The 21,851-nt window shown below is 36.9% G+C and overlaps 1 long non-coding RNA gene across 1 annotated transcript; it reads right to left on the bottom strand.

Annotated features, from left to right (window-relative positions):
- Window positions 1–599: 599 nt before the first annotated feature.
- LOC116574799 lies at window positions 600–20,908 on the bottom strand. Its single transcript, XR_004279490.1, has 3 exons — window positions 20,851–20,908; window positions 11,328–11,330; window positions 600–610 (listed from the first exon to the last, which is right to left on the bottom strand). It is a non-coding gene; the product is annotated as an uncharacterized LOC116574799 (long non-coding RNA).
- Between the last annotated feature and the right edge of the window lie 943 nt (window positions 20,909–21,851).

Genomic DNA, 21,851 nt, shown 5'->3' with positions numbered 1-21,851 from the left:
AAGCAGAGACTCAAAGATTCTAGTGCAGTTCGTCCTCACTGGACCCTGCCAACAGTGAGCTTTGCCATGTCTTATCAGGTCTCTGGAATTTGCTGATTTCACTGCTATAAAACTATCCAGACTGATAAATAATCAATGCATTTAGAAAACAAAATCCTCCCAAATGTGCCATTCTTAGGGAGAGAAATCGTGAAATGAGGTACTTATTTCGTTCACTGTCAAATCCCCAGTGATGAGAATAATGCCCAGTACCTCACACCCACTGAGCCAGATTTTTAGATAATGAATCAATCAATGAGAAAACCAATTTTTGCTAGGACTGATGTTGAGGATATTGCTCCATAGATTATGTGGCCCCTCTCTCTGAGAGCCCAAGGGAGAAACTTCCTTTGGGGCTGAGGACCAAAGATGAGTCTCCCTTTCCAGAGCAACAGTAGTTTTTTAGTGACAGACAATGAGGATCATACTCTTTCCTTTCCACTGGCTGCTACATGACTCAGAATAAAACTTAGAGCCCATCTCTAGCAAAATATTATTTTGCTTTTTTTCCTTTTCTTTTATTATTAGTTTTATCAGTGCACTGCGTGCACAGCATGTGTGTGCATTTACTCTAATTGTTTGTGCCCAGGGAGCAATCTGTCTGTGTTTTTTTTTTTTTTTTTAAGGATTTATTTACTTATTTTAGAGAGAGAGAGAGAGAGAGAGAGCGAGAGAGAGAGAGCGCACAAGTGGGAGGGGCAGAGGGAGAAGGAGAAAGAATTCTAAGCAGACCCAACACTGAACTTGAAGCCTGACCCCAGGCTCAATCTCAAGATCCTGAGATCACGGCCCTGAAATTGCGACCTGAACTGAAACCAAAAGAGTAGGACACATAACCGACTGGGCCATCCAGATGCCCCAGTCTGTTCATGTCTTAAGTAAAGCTGTATCAATTGCACATTCATTTTCAGTCTTTACAATATTCATGTGTTAGAATGGCCATAATGCTTTTTCTATTGGATGGGATCTTAGCAGAGAGCCCAGTGGAAAGATCAGTAACTCATTATCTCTGTATTTTTTTCCTTCTGGACTGGAACTCCCAAGCTTTTGAATTAAGATGCCTTTCAAGGCACACCTTCTATTCCTAGGTGTGATCTCAAGAACTGTAAAAACAAGTCTAGATAATAGCTTCTCAAATATATGAGGGTCCTCTTGACTAGAATTTCCAAATAAAACAAATAATGCACACTTAAACCAAATTTCAGATAAAAAACAAATAACTTCTCTATTATCAGCATATCCCAAATATTATATGAGAAATATGTATACTAAAAATTATTGGTCTTCTAACTCACAGGATGTCCTATAATTTTATTTGCCTAATTTGGCAACTGTATTCTTGGTAGACCCTCAATCCAGCTGTGGTAAGGAGTTTGGTACTCTAAGAGCCCCAGTTAATGGAAGTTAATAGAAGCTAATGAGTCCATAAGGTCTTAAGTCTGATTCTGCTAAGAGATTTGAGGTTTTTTTCCAGCTACTATATGGAACTCTCCACCCTAGAAGAAAGCAGAGTGAATAGGTCTCAGTCCTTGAAGACCAATCGGTAGGGGAGTCACTTTCTTCAGTTAGGTTTGAAGCAAATTCTCTCACAGAGAATTTGTGGTGTTTCCTCAAAATGCATTCAGTGTTCATTAAAATGATGAAATCCTGGTCTTCATGCCCAAGCCCACTTCTGATTGGTTGATCTGACATCTCATTCATGTCTCTATCAGTCTTGACTAAGTCCTAGGCCTGTTCCAGGAACTGACCTGATTTCCATGGGTCAATAATCCACACCCTCCTTCCTCCCAGAGACACTGATTTGACAACAATGCATGGAACAATTCTCTTCATGAGAAATCCAGAAAGTAGTTACCAGCTCCTGCAACCAGGTGTTCATGAAAACAGCTACTTTGAAGCTCTTAGATAAGTTTGTGACATGCTTTCATATTTTGTTTTATCCCTTGCTTTACGTAGACAGTGCTACACAACCTGAAGGAAACTTCCAGCTCCTGGCTTTTCCCTGAGGTGGGAAAGGAAAGATAAGACAATACATTTAACATTCTGAATGTGTTTTGGGGAGGCTGCAAAGGCACTGAGGCAGGAGTGCAACATGTATTATGGTTGCATCTAGGGCAGCTTTTCAATAAAGGTCATCTTTTTTTTTAATTTTTTCAATTTATTTATTTTCAGAAAAACAGTATTCATTATTTTTTCACCACACCCAGTGCTCCATGCAATCCGTGCCCTCTATAATACCCACCACCTGATACCCCAACCTCCCAAACCCCGCCACTTTAAACCCCTCAGATTGTTTTTCAGAGTCCATAGTCTCTCGTGATTCACCTCCCCTTCCAATTTACCCCAACTCCCTTCTCCTCTCTAACACCCCTTGTCCTCCATGCTATTTGTTATGCTCCACAAATAAGTGAAACCATATGATAATTGACTCTCTCTGCTTGACTTATTTCACTCAGCATAATCTCTTCCAGTCCCATCCATGTTGCTGCAAAAGTTGGGTATTCGTCCTTTCTGATGGAGGCATAATACTCCATAGTGTATATGGACCACATCTTCCTTATCCATTCGTCCTTTGAAGGGCATCTTGGTTCTTTCCATAGTTTGGCGACCGTGGCCATTGCTGCTATAAAGGTCATCGTTTTGAAGGCAAAGAATTAAGAGACAATATTTCAGCAATATATCCTTTTTTTTTTTTTGGCAGGGTTAGCATTTATTTAGTTATTTATTTATTTTTATTTCTTTTCATCATAACAGTATTCATTGTTTTTTCACCACACCCAGTGCTCCAAGCAATACGTGCCCTCCCTAATACCCACAACCTGTCTCCCCCAACCTCCCATCCCCTCGCCCCTTCAAAACCCTCAGGTTGTTTTTCAGAGTCCATAGTCTCTCATGATTCACCTCCCCTTCCAATTTCCCTCAACTCCCTTCTCCTCTCCATCTCCCCATGTCCTCCATGTTATTTGTTATGCTCCACAAATAAGTGAAACCATATGATAATTGACTCTCTCTGCTTGACTTATTTTACTCAGCATAATCTCTTCCAGTCCTGTCCATGTTGCTGCAAAAGTTTGGTATTCATCCTTTCTGATGGAGGCATAATACTCCATAGTGTATATGGACCACATCTTCCTTATCCATTCGTCCTTTGAAGGGCATCATGGTTCTTTCCATAGTTTGGCGACCGTGGCCATTGCTGCTATAAACATTGGGGTACAGATGGCCCTTCTTTTCACTACATCTGTATCTTTGGGGTAAATGCCCAGTAGTGCAATTGCAGGGTCATAGGGAAGTTCTATTTTTAATTTCTTGAGGAATCTCCACACTGTTCTCCAAAGAGGCTGCACCAACTTGCATTCCCACCAACAGTGTAAGAGGGTTCCCCTTTCTCCACATCCCCTCCAACACATGTTTCCTGTCTTGATAATTTTGGCCATTCTAGCTGGTGTAACGTGACATCTCAATGTGGTTTTAATTTGAATCTCCCTGATGGCTAGGGATAAATATTTTTTCATGTGTCTGATGGCCATTTGTGTCTTCATTGGAGAAGTGTCTGTTCATATCTTCTGCCAATTTTTTGATATGATTGTCTGTTTTGTGTGTTGAGTTTGAGGAGTTCTTTATAGATCCTGTATATCAACCTTTTGTCTGTACTGTCATTTGCAAACATCTTCTCCCATTCCATGGGTTGCCTCTTTGTTTTGTTGACTGTTTCCTTTGCTGTGCAGAAGCTTTTGATCTTGATGAAGTCCCAAAAGTTCATCTTCACTTTTGTTTCCTTTACCTTTGGAGACATATCTTGAAAGAAGTTGCTGTGGCTGATATCGAAGAGATTACTGCCTATGTTCTCCTCTAGGATTCGGATGGATTCCTGTCTCATGTTGAGGTCTTTTATCCATTTTGAGTTTATCTTTGTGTACAGTGTAAGAGAATGGTCGAGTTTCATTCTTCTACATATAGCTGTCCAGATTTCCCAGCACCATTTATTGAAGAGACTGTCTTTTTTCCACTGTGTATTTTTTTCTGTTTTGTCGAAGATTATTTGATCATAGAGTTGAGGGTCCATATCTGGGCTCTCTACTCTGTTCCACTGGCCTATGTGTCTGTTTTTATGCCAGTACCATGCTGTCTTGGTGATCACAGCTTTGTAGTAAAGCTTGAGATCAGGTAATGTGATGCCCCCAGTTTTATTTTGTTTTTCAGCATTTCCTTAGCAATTTGGGGTCTCTTTTGATTCCATACAAATTTTAGGATTCTTTGCTCCAGCTCTTTGAAAAATACCAGTGGAATTTTGATCGGAATGGCATTAAAAGTATAGCTGGCTCTAGGCAGTATAGACATTTTAACAATGTTTATTCTTCTGCTCCAAGAGCATGGAATGGTCTTCCAATTTTTTGTTTCTTCTTCCATTTTGGTAACGTGGCAGGATACAAAGACAGAAATCAGTGGCTTTCTTATACATTACAATGAAAATACAGAAAGGGAAATTAAAGAATCAGTTCCATTTACTATAGCACCAATATCCATAAGATACCTGGGAATAAACCTAACCAAAGAGGTAAAGGATCTGTACTTGAGGAACTACAGAACACTCAGCAATATATCTTTTATCATGTACATCATATATTTTGTGCTCTGTATCTTTGTTCATGCTATTCCCTCCATCAGAAATGCCTTTCCCTCTTTTCTGCCTCACAACTTACTGAAAGTGTTAGGTTAAAAGTAACCTCCTCCATAAACCTTTCAAGTTGAATGGCCTAATGCATCATTGACTGCTTTCCTTTCCCTGTCACCTTGGCCATTTTTGACACGGTGACTCTATTTGTTTTGAGCTTTTTTACATTATATAGTAATTAACCTATTATACTTGTTTCTTTCATGAAGTTTGGATTCTTTCCTAACCACCAGGTGTCAAGATTGAAAGCAGTTTCCCCAGCTGCAACACAGAACACTAGCCTCCTCCTCCTCCAATTCCCAGAAGGTGAGCCTTGTACATGGAATCCAGCTACAAAGCCTTTGTCTAGTCCTGTACTAGGTAAACAAACTATCTCCCATTTCATGAAAACTGACAGTCTTCAAATTAATTTATGGTACAAAAGGGATGAGAAACTAATCAGAGGAAAGAATTGATGGGATAATAAAATACTTTCCTCCTTTCTTTCTTCTCCTTTGCTCCCTTGTGAAGTGGTCTTCTGGGTGATAAGACTTCATAGGAAGGTATAATTTAGGGTATGGGTGCTTGATGCTTAGGAACATCTCAGACAATGATATGAACATAATTTGGAGCAGAGCCTCAAGAACAGGAGAGAAAAAAGGGAGAGGGAAGTATATGAGCATTGTCCTTTGAATATGGACAGACAAGGAGACTGGGGGAAGATAGCCGGCAAATTTATGGGCAAAACCATAGGGAGGAGTGGCTCATCTTGGCAGTGTGTGCTCATTCTTTGTTTTGGGAACCCAAGAAACGGGATGAACTTGGAATGCAGAAGCAGTGGAAAGGGGGGCATCCTTCTAGAGAATCTTAATGTGGTCTATGAAGTTATAGGAAGAAAAGTGTTATAGTCAGAAAAGCACAGGCTTTCATGCAAAAATAGCAAAATCAAATGAGTGAATTGGTCCAGGCAGGGTTGTAGTGACCTAGAATAGGCACATCATGTTTCATGGAGGCAGCTACCATTCAGATCCAGGAGGATATTGGAAACAGGAATATGGCCCTTTGTTCTCAAACCATTTGTTTGTTTTTGGTTGCATCATTTTCTCTCTGAACTTCTAATTTGTTTTATTTTGTTTCAGTAGGAATTACCTTTACATTGAAATAATATGACTTAATTCAAAGTAAAATGTTTTGAGGAAAATGCTCTGGGATTTATGTACCAATGTTTTTGTTGGTTTTGTTTAGTTTAGTTTTTTTTTTTTTTAAGAGATCGTGCACGAGAGAGTAAGTGGGGTGGGGAGGGGCAGAGAGAGAGGGAGAGAGAGAATCCTACCTAAGCAGGCTCCTGCTCAGTGTGAAGTCTGGGGGTGAGGGCTCAATCTCAGCACCCTGAGATCATCTCCTGATCCAAAATCAAGGGTCAGATATTTAGCCAGCTGAACCACCCAGGCACCCTGTACTAGTGTTGAATGTACCCAATCTTATGACTGAATATTTCCAATATGCCAAGAAACATGTACACGTATTTAACAAAATAGATGTATAAAAATATTAATAAAACAATGTCTATAATGTCCAAAAATTATAATCACCAAAAGTTAAATATCCATTAACAGTATATTAGACAAATAAGTTATTAAATAGATATGTGATAAAGAAGTTATAAAATGTATAACATATAATTCATGTAAATGAATTGTGGAATAGAATACTGTACAATGTACAAACTAATGCTATAGGCAAGAATGTGAATGAATCTTACACATTGTTAAACATAAAAAGACACAGTTTATATACTGAAATGATTTCATTCAGAGAAAAACCTATAATACAGAAACACAAAACCAACCAATGGTAAGAGAAATAAAGACAGTGAGAAGGTGGTGGTGATGGGAGGGCACATGGATGGGGCTTCTTGAGAACTAGTAGTCGTTTCAGTACCGGTCACAAAGGCATCTTCAGTTTGGGAGAATTAATTGAGCTGTACACTTATGATATAAGGGATTTCCTATATGGATGATATATTTCAGATAAAAATTGCTTTAAAATCAGACCTGTAGCAAGATATGAATCATTCATGAAAAATACATAAAGTAAAAAAAAATTACACATTTCTGTGAATCCATCAGCAAAGTGCTGGATGCAAAGAAGCTTTGCTGATGGAATTCCATAGAGTGGAGAGCCTGGAGTTTCCTCTATGTGGCCACAATTGCCTTATCTATGTGCAGGGGTGTGGGTGAATGGTCTATACCTAGATCAGACTAGTTTGCAGAGCCAAGGAGTAATATACAAGCCTTTGATGACAATAAGTTTCCTGGGATGGACTGGTGTGTGGAAGAGCCTTGGAGACAAAAATAAGTCATTCAGGGGAGTTCTTCTCATCCACTCTCTTGAAATTTTCCCAAGAAAGTAGCTGTGGTAGAAGGGCTAGGAAGCAAAGAAAATTCACCCTCTCTTCCAGTTCACAGTGCTTAGGTTCTGGAAACCTGTTGAAATTGAAATGAAAAGGGAACCAAATCTGTCTGAAAAAGTGGGCCAGTGTTTTCCCACCACAACTGTGACAAGAACAGGAACTTAGTTTCTTGGAAGCCCCAGATTGTGGTGTTTATAATTGGGCTAACTATATAGATTGAAATGAATTCAATCTAGTTAAAGTTGTAGCCCAGACAGGCTTGGCTACCCTGAGTATAAATTTAATGATTAACTTCTCAACCAACTGAAAAGGAGAGGGAGGAACTTTTTATCTCAGAAAACAAAACAAAACAACAAAAATTGTATCACACTCTCCAATGTCTTTTATGTACAATGTGCTTAATTCAATTAAACAATTATGATATATGGGAAGAATGGAGAAAAGGTAATCAATTTTCAAGAGAAAAAGTCATTATCAGCTGAAGAGTGGTTGTTTTAAAGCCTTTGTCTGTAAGATTAAGTATCTAGGATAATTTGCAAGGGATATGGAGAAGATAGATGAGCTTTTGATGATCATGAGAGCTAGTGCTATAAGATGGAGTCTAGAAGAGCCCCACATGAAAAACATTAATATTAGGATTGGCAGAAGAGTACTTGAAGGTAACTTTATAAATATAGAAAAGTTATAGATTTATAACTTTATAAATATAGAAAAGATTTATATATTCTATATAAATATAGAAAAGAAAATGGATACAATCAATGACCAAAGGGAGAATTTCAAAGTAGAAATGGAAACTATATAAATGAAACAAAAGGGAATTTCTAAGATTAAAGAATGTGCTCTGACATTTAAAGATATAATCATTGGATGAAATTAGAAGAAGAAAAAAGTTTGATGAGCTTGAAAACAAAATATAAAAACGTTTAAGATTCAAAGCCCACAGAGAAAAAAGTCTGAAGAACATGAACTCTGGGACCTTTAGAACAACATCAAGTGGCTTGACATAGCAGATAAATTCACAGAAGGAGAGGAGAGAGAGGAAGAGAAGAAAATATGATTGAAGAAATAATGCCTGATTTACCCCCCCAAAGATGATGAAAAAATAGCCTACAGATCCGTAATTTCACTGAACCCTAAAAGATGAAAGAAAAATAAAACCTTAGACATATGATAATAAACTATTGTAAAAACAAAGATAGCATATCTTTAAAAAAGCAGAAAAAAAATCATGAAAGGGAGCCAAGTTAAGGAAAAACAAACAAACAACCCAGCTGCCTTTTCATCAGAAAAAATGCAGGAAAGGAAATGCAAAGGATCAATATTAAATGAAACACACCAACAAAAAACACCAAGAAGTCTGATTCAAACCCAATCACACAAGTAATTACATTATGTATGACCTAAATATGCCAGTTATAGGGAATACACTGTCAAAATGGTTTCTTTTTAAAAAGTAAGGCTCAAGGATTTTCTGCATAAGAGGCACACTTTAAATATCAGTGTGCAAATAAGCAATCAAGAAGATATACATGTGAACATTAGGCATGGGAAAGATAATATGACTATATTAACATGAAATAAAATTGATTTCAAAGGTAGGCATATTAACAAGTAAACACGGAATTTTCTTATATCTCAAATAGTAAATTCATTAAGAAGATATAACATTCCTTGGGGCATCTGGGTGGTTCAGGTGGTTAAGCATTTGACTTTCGATTTCAGCTCAGGTCCTGACCTCAGCATGTGAGATCAAGTCCCGTGTCCTTCTCTGTGCTCAGTGGGGAGTCTGCTTGAGATTCTCTCTTCCTCTGTCTCTGCCCCTCCCCCTGTTCTCTCTCTCTTTTTCTAAATAAATAAATAAGTAAATAAATAAGAAAGATTTAAAAAAAAAAAGACATAACAATCCTAAATGTGTACCCACCTACAAACAGCAATTCAAAATGTATGGAGAATAGAGAACCGAAAAGATAAATAGACAATACCTAAAAGATGTGAATAACACCATCAATAACATTAAAATAAAATATGTAGAAAATAAAATAAAATAAATGGAAAACAAGTAGAAAAATTTCGAATATTTAAAAATGAAAAAAATTTTAATTTATATGTCCAAAAAAAATCAAAGGGAAATTAAAAAAGATTTTAACTATATTACAGTACAAATACATCAAAATTTGTGTTATAAATCTAAAACACTGAATAGATGGAATTTACAGTTATTGTGTTGTGTTTATATTAGAAAAATTTTAAAAAAGATTGAGATCAATGATCAAACCTATTATGTTAAGCTAGAACATAAGTTATAATTCTAACATAAGTAGAAGAAAAGGAAAAATAAAGATAAAACTGGAAATCAGTGAAATAGAAAACATAAAAACAAAGGAAACTAGAAAAGACAAAAGAGTTTACTTTGAAAAGATTCCTAAAATTGATTATTCCTGGCAAGTCTTGATTAAAACGTATTTCTAGTTGGGCGCTTGTGTGGTTCACTTAACTGGGTGTCTGACTGTTGATTCTGGCTCAGGTCATGATCTTAGGGTCATGAGATCAAACTCTGTGAGGGGTTCCATACCAAGTGTAGAGCCTGCTTAAGATTCTCTCTCTCCCTTTCCATCTGCCCCTCTCCTAATTAATAATATGAGGAATGAAAGAGCAATATTTACAGATTCTAAGGTACTGAAAGCATAAAGATGAAACATATAATTTTATGTCAACATTTTTGACAATTTAGATAAAATAGACAAATTATTTGAAAGACACAAATTACTGAAATTAGCACAAGAGAGAAAAATTGTATATTGCTCTATATTGTAAAGAAACTGAATTCATAATTTAAAGGTTTTTCACAAATAAAAATTCAGTGTCCCCAGTAAATTGGATCAATGGTAAATTCTGTGAAACGTTGACTAGATAAATAGTAGTAAATATACACAAACTCTTTCAGAAAATAAAGAAATACTTTCCAACTCATTGTATGAGGCCAGAATCATCATAATCCCAAAACCTTACAGTGACACTATGCACACACACAAACACACACACAAAATCCTTTATAAATAAAATGCAAAAAAGATCTTAATAAAACATTAGCAAACATTTCTAGTAATATGCATCATGATCAAGTAGAGTTTAATATCAGGCGTGTAAGTTTAGTATAATAATAAAATATCAATCAGTGCAATTCACTACATTACAAACATAAAAGTGGAAATGCTTATAATTATCTTAAGAAGGCACAAAAACCTCTTGAAAAAACTCAGCACTTCAGGGGGCACCTGGGATGCTCAGTTGGTTAAGTGACTGCCTTCAGCTCAAGTCATGATTTCAGGGCCCTGGGATCGAGCCCCACATCAGGCTCCTTGCTCAGCAGAGAGCCTGCTTCTTCCTCTCCCTCTACCTGCTACTCTGCCTGCTTGTGCTCTCCCTCTCTCTCTCTCTGTCAGATAAGTAAATACATCTTTAAACAAAACAAAACAAAACAATTCATTACTTCAGAAAACCAAGATTCAAAGGAATTCTTGCTGCCTCATAATGAGAATAGTAGAAAATAACCTAGCTAATTAATACTTACTGGTAAACCATTTCAAAAATTCCTCAAAGATCAGGAAAAAAAAACAAGTATGTCTAATCTTCCCACTTGTGTACTAGAGGTCTTAGCATTGCAATAAGACAAGAAAATGATATAAAATATATACATTTTGGAATACGAGCAGGAAAGCTTTTCTGCTTTGCTTTTGTTTTTTGTTTTGTCTACAACATGACTTTGAAATATCTAAACCTAAGAAATGTACTAAACCAAAATAAACTATTATCATTAAAAAGTGACTTCAACAAGGCTTCAGGATGAAAGGTAAATGTACAAAAATCAATTGTATTTTTAGATTCTGGCAATAGCCTATTGTGAATTAAAAGTTTTAAAGTCATATTTACTTTATAATCAAAAACAAAAAAGAAATTTAAACACAATGGGCACAAGGTTTTACACTGACAAATTTAAATCTTTGAGACAAACTGAATTAGTAAATAAGTTCAGTAAGTAGTACAGAAGTGGAGAGTGATGCCACTTCTGAATTGGAAAACTCAGTATGGTTAAGATATCATTGTTTCCCAAGTAGATGTTTGTAGTCAATGATTCCAATTAAACTTGAAGCATGACCTCTTGGGAAAGATTAAGTGTTATCTTAAATTGAAATTCAAAAATCCTAGAATATCTAATACAGTCTTAAAAAAGATAATGGTTGGGAGATTTACACTATTTGATTTCAGGATTTATTTTAAAGCTGCTGTAGTTAAGACATTGTTGTGTGGATGTGTGGCTGAATAAATAGGTCAGTGGAATAGAATGGAAAGTCATGATGTAAATAAACACGGAGGCAGGTGATTCATTTCTGAAGAAATTATAATTGATTTAATAGGGAAATAGATGTAATCTCAAAATGTAGGGCCAGAACAACTCTACTCACTACACAAAATTATTAATTCAAGATGGGTCATTTTCCTAAGTATAAAGCTAAAATTATACAGCTTCTGTATAATTCATTTTCTCTAAAAAAATAATGGGATATCCCAGCAGACATGGCACAGGCAAAGATCTATGAGCACTTGTTGTAAATGTGGGGAAAAAAGAGAAGTTGGATTTCATCAAAATGAAAGGACTACTTTAAGAAAAAAGGCTGATTTGGAGAAAATATTCACCACGCATATATCTGACAAAGAACTTGTATCTATAATATATAAAACACTCCTTCATATCAAAAATAAAAATACAAATAATCTAATAAAAATGGACAAAATAGTTGAACAGACACTTCACAAAAAAAGACATACAGGTAGCCAAGAGGCATTAAGAAAATCTGCTCAACATCATTGGTCTTTGGGGAAATGAAAATTAAATTAAAACCATACTGAGATACTACTTCCCACTCATTAAAATGACTAAAATGAAAAATGTTGGTAAGTTTGTAGAGCAAATGAGACTCTTTCACATTGCCAATGAAAGTGTGAAGCCATAAAACTACTTTAGAAACTTGTAGCTCCTTATAAAATTAAATGCTCCTATCATATAACTGACCAATTCCCCTCCTGTATGTACTTCCGAAAGAAATGAAAGCATTTATCAAAAGAAAACTTATACAAGAATGTTCCCAGCAGCTTTCTTTTTAATAGCCAAACATTTCTATCAGCAGGAGAATGTTTAAACAAATTGAGGTATGTTCATATAATCGAATAGTAATCAGCAATAAAAAATGATCAGAGCTACTGAGACCCACAACGTGAATCTCTCATTCTGTTGAACACATTATCTCTAGTAGTCACACTTAAAAGTGTACATGTAGTCTTATTGGACTTATATGAAATTCTGGAACAGACAAGAATCTGCTGCAATATATCATGGCACTTGTGTCTTGAGGCTGAGATATGGGTTGGATGGTAATTGGGGTAGGATGGAATGTTCTCTGTAATAGAAGGGTTCTCTATCTTCATTGGCATGGCAGTCATTTGTCAAAATCTTATCTAACTGTAAACATAGGTTCTTTGAGTAGATTTTCTTTGAGTAGATTATCACACACACACACATACACACATATACACATACACAACGTGCCTGCACCAAACCCTTAAATCTGACAGAGCTCTGGGTTGCAGTTCTGGCTCCGACATTCAATAGCAGTGTGTCCTTTGGTAAATTATTTAACTTTTCTCAGTTCTGTATCTGTATAAAAGAACAGTCATGTTCCAAATTTAAAGGTCTGTTTGAGAAATAAATATAATCATCTATCATCTAGTATTATCCTAGGTACCTAGTCGTCTCTCAGTAGGTATTAAATACCATAGATAAGTATTATTATTAAATACTGATCATTAATGTCTTTTTTCACCATTAGCTTTAAACTTTGGAGAAATTTACTCTAAGTTTAGGAAAGGAGGAGGAACAGGATGATTTATAGAAAAGGCACTTGCCTTGGAATCATAAAACTCATGTTGTAGCCTATTTGCATAAAACCCAGAGGGTGGTGTATGTAGCGGGAAAGAGCGTGACCCAGTATGAAAAACAGATACTTTGGAGTGACAGAGATTTGGATTTAAATCTTGTTTCCATAGCTTAGAAGTGATACACAGCAATTTATAATCCATACTATGTGAACTTGAGTAAATAATTTAATATCTCTGAGCCTTAATTTTATCTCCAAAGTTCAAATAAATATAACTATCCCCCACAATTGTCTGATTAAAAGTGTCAGGTAGCACATACAAAGGGCTTGGCCCTTAGCAAGCCATTAATAACTACTTCTTTTTCCATCTCCTTCCCTTGGTGCATTTATTCTAGTATTATAGGCTATAGTTACCTTAGTAAATTAAAGGAATCGATCTCTGAGGCAACTTTAAACTTTCAATTCATCTGATTTTAAATAAGTGTAAACTAGTAATAACTATCTGTAGGTCTACCAATCTGTATCTTTGCCAAAGGTGAAACTGAAAAGTTCCTGCATAAAACCCAACCAAAAAAGCAAAAATTTAGAGATTCATTCAGATTAAAAAGATTGCCTGGCTCAAGCTCATCACTGCTTGGGTCACTGTGTTTTCTGTTACTAAGGCTACAAGAGTTTGTTTACACAAAAAGCACATCTTTAATCGATTAAAAAAAAAATGAAACATAGGAACAGATTGTACTTGTGGGGGAAAAAAACCCCACAAATCCAACTAGGGAGCCTGAATATGATAGACCCTTTAATTTCAAGAGTAACATGGTCAAGGAATTCAATGAAGAGATGACTTAATTTTACATTTGGTTTGAAGATGAAAATCTCCACTTCAGCAGCTAAGGAACACAATGCAGCAATGTGGGTTTATAAGATTTTGGCAAAATATACCCGGTTGTTTTCCACTGTTGAGTTCTTCGCAGATTTAAAAATTCTTAGAAACATAGGAAGAAAAGAGCTCTTAATAGTTTTCTACTAGAAGCCCCCAGATTTATACATAGAAATTGGCAGCCCAGTGAGGGAGTGATGTTGCCCACATTAATGAGAGGTTGGGTGAGATCCAAGGTCTAAGTCTCCTTTCATTAACTTTCTCTTTTATGTATTTCATACTGAGAGTAACTTCACTTGGAAATTATAAACCACAAACACATTGGAAATCACATGTCTTACCCTGGTAAATAGATCCCATTTACCCAGTAGATTAAGTGGTAGATTTTCCCAACAAGACTGTTGAGCTAGGTCACTGTGGAAGCCAACTTACTATTTGTCCCCCCAAGTAGCTTGTATCTGCTTTTAGTTTACGATTTCAGTTTCTTAGACTTTCCACTTGATCATTATGGGCTAATCACACCAAGGTATATCAGACCACGTATGACAGTCAAAATGTTGAAAGTCACACATAAAGTGGAAACCTTAAGAACAGCCAAGGAAAAATGAGACATTACATAAGGAAAACTGTGATTTGAATGAATGCAGAGTGCTCACCAGAAACCACGGAGACCAGAAGATGGTGAAGTACAATTTCAGATAAAGAAAAACCAAGAGAATTGGTCCCCAGTAAACCTGTACTGCCAGAAATACTAAAGGAAGTTCTTCAAACTCAAGAAATAATACCAGATGGAAATTTGGATCTTCAAAAAGGAACTAAGGGCACTAGAAGAAGTAAACATATGGGTAAAAATGGCAAACTATTTCCCTTTTACATTACTTAATTTACTTATCTACTCATCTACTTATGTAAAGCAAATTTATAAAATTTATAAAATCCTTTTATTGGAATTAAATGAATATGTACTATATGTATATATGCGTTTAAAATAAAAATGGCAACTCTTGCATAGAACAGAATGGGAGTGGTGAATAGACCATATGATTGCAAGCTTTCTACATTTTATATCAAGTGGTACCATATTAACACCAGTTCCAATGTGTAATGTTAAGGATATATTTACCAATCCCTAGAGCAATCATTAAAAAATAACAATAAGAGGTACAAATCCAATGGACACATTAAGTTCAATTCTAAAAATAATAATAATAATAATAATAATAATAATTCAAAAGCAGGCAGGAAAGAGGAATAATAATGGCAACAACAAAAAAGATGGCTAAATAGAAAATAGGGAACTGGTAGACTTAATTCAGCAATATCAGCAAGTACATTAAATGCTACTGTTTAAACTCCATCTTTCGGGCGCCTGGGTGGCTCAGTGGGTTAAGCCGCTGCCTTCGGCTCAGGTCATGATCTCAGGGTCTGGGATCAAGTCCCGCATCGGGCTCTCTGCTTGGCGGGGAGTCTACTTCCTCCTCTCTCTCTCTCTGCCTGCCTCTCTGCCTACTTGTGATCTCTCTGTGTCAAATAAATAAATAAATAAAAATTAAAAAAAAATAAACTCCATCTTTCAAATGGATTAAAAAAGCAAGACTCCGTCATATACTCTCTACAAGAGAATCATTTTAAATAAAAAGACAAAGGCTATAAGCAAGTAGACATAAAAAAGATATACCATAAAAGCAATGTGGTAGGTCGTCTCTAGGATAGTTGCCTAAGAACTCCGTCTCCTGGTATTAATGCCCTTTGTAAACTCCCCTTGGGAATGGGCTGATTTCTGACTTGCTTCTGATAAATATAATATGGCAGACATGACAAAACGATACTTCCTAGATTAGTTTATAAAAGAAAGTGTGGGGTTTTTTCCTCAAACTTTCAATTTCTATCTACCTACCATCTATCTATGTCATTAACTGCTCTGGGAGAAGCCATCCAGCTACCTGCTATATGTATTTATTATTATTATTATTATTATTTTAATTTCTTTTCAGCGTAACAGAATTCATTGTTTTTGCACCACACCCAGTGCCTGCTATATTTTGAGGACATGGCAGCAAACCCGTAGAAAGCCCATATGGTTAAGGGACTGAGGCCATCAGTTCAAAAGGCCATGGGGTATTAGAGAGGAGAAGGGAGTTGCAGGAAATTAGAAGGGGAGGTGAATCATGAGAGACTATGGACTCTGAAAAACAATCTGAGGGGTTTGAAGTAGCGGGGTTGTGGGAGATTGGGGTACCAGGTGGTGGGTATTATAGAGGGCATGGATTGCATGGAGCACTGGGTGTGGTGAAAAAATAATGAATACTGTTTTTCTGAAAATAAATAAATTGAAAAAATTAATAAAAAAAAAATAAAAAAATTTTTAAAAATTAAAAAAAAAAAAAGGCCATGGAGAGCTGAGCTGAGACCTACTGACAGCTGCTTGAGTGAGAACAAAAGTGGACTTTCAGCCCAAGTGGAGACTCGAGTTGGCTGCAACCTTGACCAACAGCTTTGTTATAGTTTCATGAGACCTTGAAGGAGAATCACCAAGCTAAGCTGCTTGGTTAATTCTTGAACCAAAGAACTGTGAGATGATAAATATTGGTTGTTTTAAGCTAATAGATTTTGGAGTAATTGTTTCACAACAATTTATAATTATTAAAAAGTAAGCTTGAAAAGGCTATAAAATCAAGACAAAGTTATAGCAGGGATAAAGAGAATCATTTAATAATGATAAAAGGATCAATTCCGCAGAAGCACATAATAGTCACAAACATCTATACCCCAAATAACAGAGCCCCAAAATACCTCAAGTAAATACTGATGATACCACAGGGGAAATAAACAATTCTACAATCAAAGAATGTTTTAATACCCTACTCTCAGCAATTGATAGAACAACTAGAAAAAAATGAGTAAATAAGTAGATGATTTGAACAGTATTATTAACCACCATGACCTAATTAAAACCTAAATAACATGATCCTACACATGAGTACGCAAGATACATTCACCAAGAATAAATATACACATGGCCATAAAATAAGTCTCAATAAACATAAAAGGAACGTGGGCATGTGCTTTGAGTCAGCATTATATTGTCTGAAATTAACAGAAACTCCACCTCCTGCTCTTTCTCCCCCTCCTCCTCCTTCCTTCTTCCTTCTTTCTTCCTTCTCCTTCTCTCCTTCTTATTTTTTCTTACTTCTTCTATACCGGGATTTCCTGCAATCATGTCCCAAATAAACTAATATTTGAATATAACTCTAGGATCTGCATATGGGGAGTCTAAATGAAGACCGTTGCTATCAGAAGTGGTTGTAGTGATCAGAATCTCAGGAGGGGATCCCATCATGAGCCACTTGCTGGCCATAGAGCATCAGGGGCCTGGGTGTTTCTAGTAAGTGGAGTGATGATAATCCCTAGCATGTGGTAGCATCATGGTAACTAATATTATCACTTGTGGTAAATTTGGGTCTGTAAAGGTGGAAGAGGATGCACAGCCTTATGCGGTATCGCTAATAGTGGACATGCATGCAGGCAATGGCAATGATAAAGAAATTGGAATTAACTGCTCATTATTTATTGCCACCAAAGCATAGAAGGAAAATAATGTCAGATTAAGATCAGACTGCTGCTATATTAATTTCCACAGGTTGCCATACAAAGCACCATAAACCAGGTGGCAGGAGACAGGACGAATTTATTCTGTTCAAGTTTTGGAGGCCAGAAGTCTAAAATCAAAGGTGTTGGCAGTCCACACTACCTCCAGAAACTCTAGGGGGCAGAATCTTTACTTGCCTTCTCCAGCTTCGGTGGCTCCTGTTCCTTTGTTTCTGGGAGCGTAGCTCTAATCTTTGCCTCTAATCACATGGCCTTCAGCCCTGTGTCTCTGTGTGCCTTCCCTGTTCTTGTAAGGACACCTGTGACTAGATTTAGGGCTCTCTGGAAATCCAACATGATCTCATTTTGAGATCCTTACTTACCTTAATTATAACAGCAAAGACCATATTCCAAACAAGCTTACATTCCGAGGGTTTGGTGGGCAATTGTTTAACTTCTTATAGATACTAACTCAGAGCATGGAAAACAAAATCTATCAAGTAGGTGTTGCATTACTTAAGTGGACTTCCACGTGCCACTCAAGGACAGATAATACTGAAAATTAGGATTTGATTGTGAGAGTAGCAGAACTACAAAGAAAGCTGATTTCAAAGATAGTATTCTACACTAAATACTAGTATTCTACAGTAAATACACTAAATGCAAATTCTACACTAATAACAGCAAGTATTCTATGCTGAATTCCATGCTCTAATATGGAAAGAATGGGCCCCTGAGACCTGGGATGGGGACATCAGGACGGATATGCTTGAGAACTTTGGAATCACCAAATTCTCCTGAATCCTCAGGATGACACAAAATCTCTCTTCCTGGTGCTGGAGAACAGCAGCCTCCCTTGCCTGCAGAGATGGAAAGGCCATACTTACGCACAGGACTCTGAAAGTAGTGCTTGTCATCCTTACGATCTGCCTCCATTCCCTCATTGCTCTTAGTAGACCAAAATTTGCGTGAAGTCTTAGCATGACTACCTGGAGGAATTACTGTTTCTGACTCAGGAAGAGAGGGATTCTTCATCAATGGCTCTTCAGAACCCAGGGACATGTATCCTCAGTAACCAACAAAACAGGTTTGGGAGTGGATTTTGAGGCTATGAGACTAAGACATGGGGAATGTAAGACATGGGGAATGTAAGAATGTATCCTTTCTAGCAAGGATACTTGAACTCAGCTGTGATACTCTACTAGGATGACTGCTTGATGCTTGGGAAAAATGCTTGTCTGTAGTAAATGAAGTTTCAGAATTGCCCTGTTGGAGTATTGAGGAAGGGGTCAGAAGGCAAAGGCAGGCAGCCATGTTAGAGGAGATGTACTGCCTAAAATCAGAGAATCTATCAACTGATTTTGTTCCTCAGCATAATCTTCAAGTTAGGGAATCTAAAGGATGAATATTAGTCAGACTTTAAAGTTATAAGGGGTATTACAAAAACATGGGAGCAGCCTGAGCAGAAGCAGAAAAATGGAAACAAAGGTAAAAATAGTAAATAACTAAATAAATGGTGAGAAAGATTTAGCCCATTTGGATAACAAGATGTATAATTTGTGAATCTAAAAAAGGTTATTCCTTTTAGGTTTGGGGAGAAAATTCAGGTTCATCAGAAGAAGGCGAGTCACACCATCCTCCTCCCAGACTGCCCCGTCCTCCAACACTGCTGTCTGCATTGAGTATCACTTGGAAGACTTTCTGAAGAAGAATCTCCCGAGACAAGTATGACCTCTGTTTTTCATCCCCACCCCTGCAGACTTGCTCTGCCCTAGAGCACTAGATGGAGCTCTATGGAAGCAGTTCTAGAGGTGTAGGACTAACTGGAAGGGAGGAGTTAATGAGTTTGCAGGATTGGAATTTCTCAACTGGAACCAAGCATTGCTCACTGGGACATAGCCTACAGATGGCACCCACTGATGGATGGCCTATTTCTAGATCATTGACACCTTCCATTTATACATAGAAACACCTAGACAGCTGGAACCACAAGAGTCTTGCTTAGGGCATGATGTGCCAGAGAAAGCACAGGCTCTAAGTTCACCCAAAAGACCTGGGCTGATAGTCCATTCTGTCAAATAGAGCCAGTTGTAGTTAGGCAAGTTCTACTTTGCTAAGACTCGATTTTCTCAAGTCTACAGTGGTGAAGACCTCTTTCACTAGGTTGTTGAACCTAGAATTAACTCTAAAATGTCTGGCATATAGAACATTTGGCTTTGTGCAAGCATCTATCAGGGTTTGGGAGATGAATGCACACCCCTCCATAAAATATATCTTCTTAACCTTACAACAATTCTGGGAGATATTAACAATAACATCAGTATTACAGTTGACACTTACATAGCACTGAGTGGTGAACAATCTCCTAAATACTTTACATGCACAAATTCATTAAAGCTTCACAACTACCCTACAATATTAGTTCTGTCATCATCTTGTTTTATGTAGAATGTTACAAAGTCATGCACAGGATAAGTGATTTCCCAATTTCACACAGGAATTCATTAGCATAACTGAGCTTTGAAGCCAGTTTTGGGTCAGGGCTCATGTTCCTAATTCTCTTTCTGTGGTATGAATTTACCAAATACTTGATCATCTGAATGCTGCCCAGAGACCCTTTTATTATATTGGGTCTTCTTTTAATTTCCAATGTAAGAACATATCCTCTAACAATTTACCTTTCTAGGTCTTTGACATTCCCTGGGTCCTCCTTCTTCTTTGGATTTTCCTCTTTTACTCTTAAAAAAAAATAACAGGAACATACATAATATACATACCTGGAATGGAACTTGTTTTTAGTTTGTGTAGGAGAGCTGTCTCTCTTGGGGCGCCTGGGTGGCTCAGTGGGTTAAGCCTCTGCCTTCAGCTCAGGTCATGCATGATCCTAGGGTCCTGGGATCAAGTCCCGTACTGGGCTCTCTGCTCAGTGGAGAGTCTGCTTCCCACCCTCCCTGCCTGCCTCTCTGCCCACTTGTGATCTCTGTCTCTGTCAAATAAATAAATAAATAAATAAATAAATAAAGGAGAGGTGTCTTTCTTGATGCTACAGCACTCTGTCATGACAGGGCAGTTGGTAGGACAAGGGTAATGTCTAAATTCTGCTCATGCTAAAATTTTTACTTCTCTATGTGGGGTAGTTCTGAAGAAAGTATTTTTACAGAATCCCTGTGAAAAAAGCATTGTGGGTAAAATCAATGGCACTGAATTGCACACTTTAAGCTAATTTAAAGGGGAAATCCAGGAATCTTATTACTGGGTATTTACCCCCCAAATACAAAAACACTAATTCAAAGGGACATATGCACCCCTGTATTTATAGCAGCATTATCTGCAAAAGGTAAACTATGGAAGCAACCTGAGTGTTCATCAGTAGATGAATGGGTAAAGAAGATGTGGTGTACATACATAATGGTATGTTATTCAGCCATAAACAAATGAAATTTTGCCACTTGCAACAATATGGATAGAGCTAGAGAGTGTAACGCTAAGCCTAATAAGCCAGAAAGAGACAAATACCCTATGATCTCACTCATATGTGGATTTTAAGAAACAAAACAAACGAGCCAAGGGAAAAAGAGAGACAGACAGACAGACAAAACAAGAAACAGATTCTTAAATGTAGAGAACAAACTGAGAGTTACCTGAGGGGAAATGGGTGGGAAGACGGGGAGCATAGGGGGTGGGGATTACGGAGTTTACTTATCCTTATCCTTGTACTTACACTTGTCCTGATGAAAAAGAAAATAAAATAAAACAAGCAAAATGATTAAAAGGGGAAATTTTGCTATGTATATTTTTACTACACTTGAAAAATGAATATTAAAAAGAAGAAAAGAATACTAATAAAAATGTATAATTCAGTAATTTGAGGAAAGCATATCTGTAAATGAACATGTTTCGTTTTATATACAAACATATGTATATATATATATATATTCATATATATGTATGTATGTGTGTGTGTGTGTGTGTGTGTACATACATATATATATATATAATTTATTAATGGATGGCCAAACACTCAAAGGAAGACTGTAAGTGGAAAATCAGGGATTAGAGTGAAAGAAATTTGAGAGGCGTCTAGGTGGCTCAGTTGGTTAAAGGTCTGCCTTCAGCTCAAGTCATGATCTCAGGATCCTGGGATAGAGTCCTGCACTGGGCTCTTTGCTCTCTGACCTCTGTTTCTGCTTTTCCCTCTCCCAGTGCCCCTCCCCCTGCTCTTGCTTTCTCTCTCTCTGTGTCTCTCCTCAAATAAATAAATAAATAAATAATCTTTAAGAAAAGGAAATTTGGAATTTGTGGTCATTAAATAAGTACTTTGAAATTCTTTAGCAGGTAGAGAGG

Source organism: Mustela erminea, chromosome 16, assembly GCF_009829155.1.
Source record: "Mustela erminea isolate mMusErm1 chromosome 16, mMusErm1.Pri, whole genome shotgun sequence".
Lineage (NCBI taxonomy): Eukaryota > Metazoa > Chordata > Mammalia > Carnivora > Mustelidae > Mustela > Mustela erminea.
Note: the sequence above shows the minus strand (reverse complement) of the source record. Positions and strands in the feature narration are given on the sequence as shown.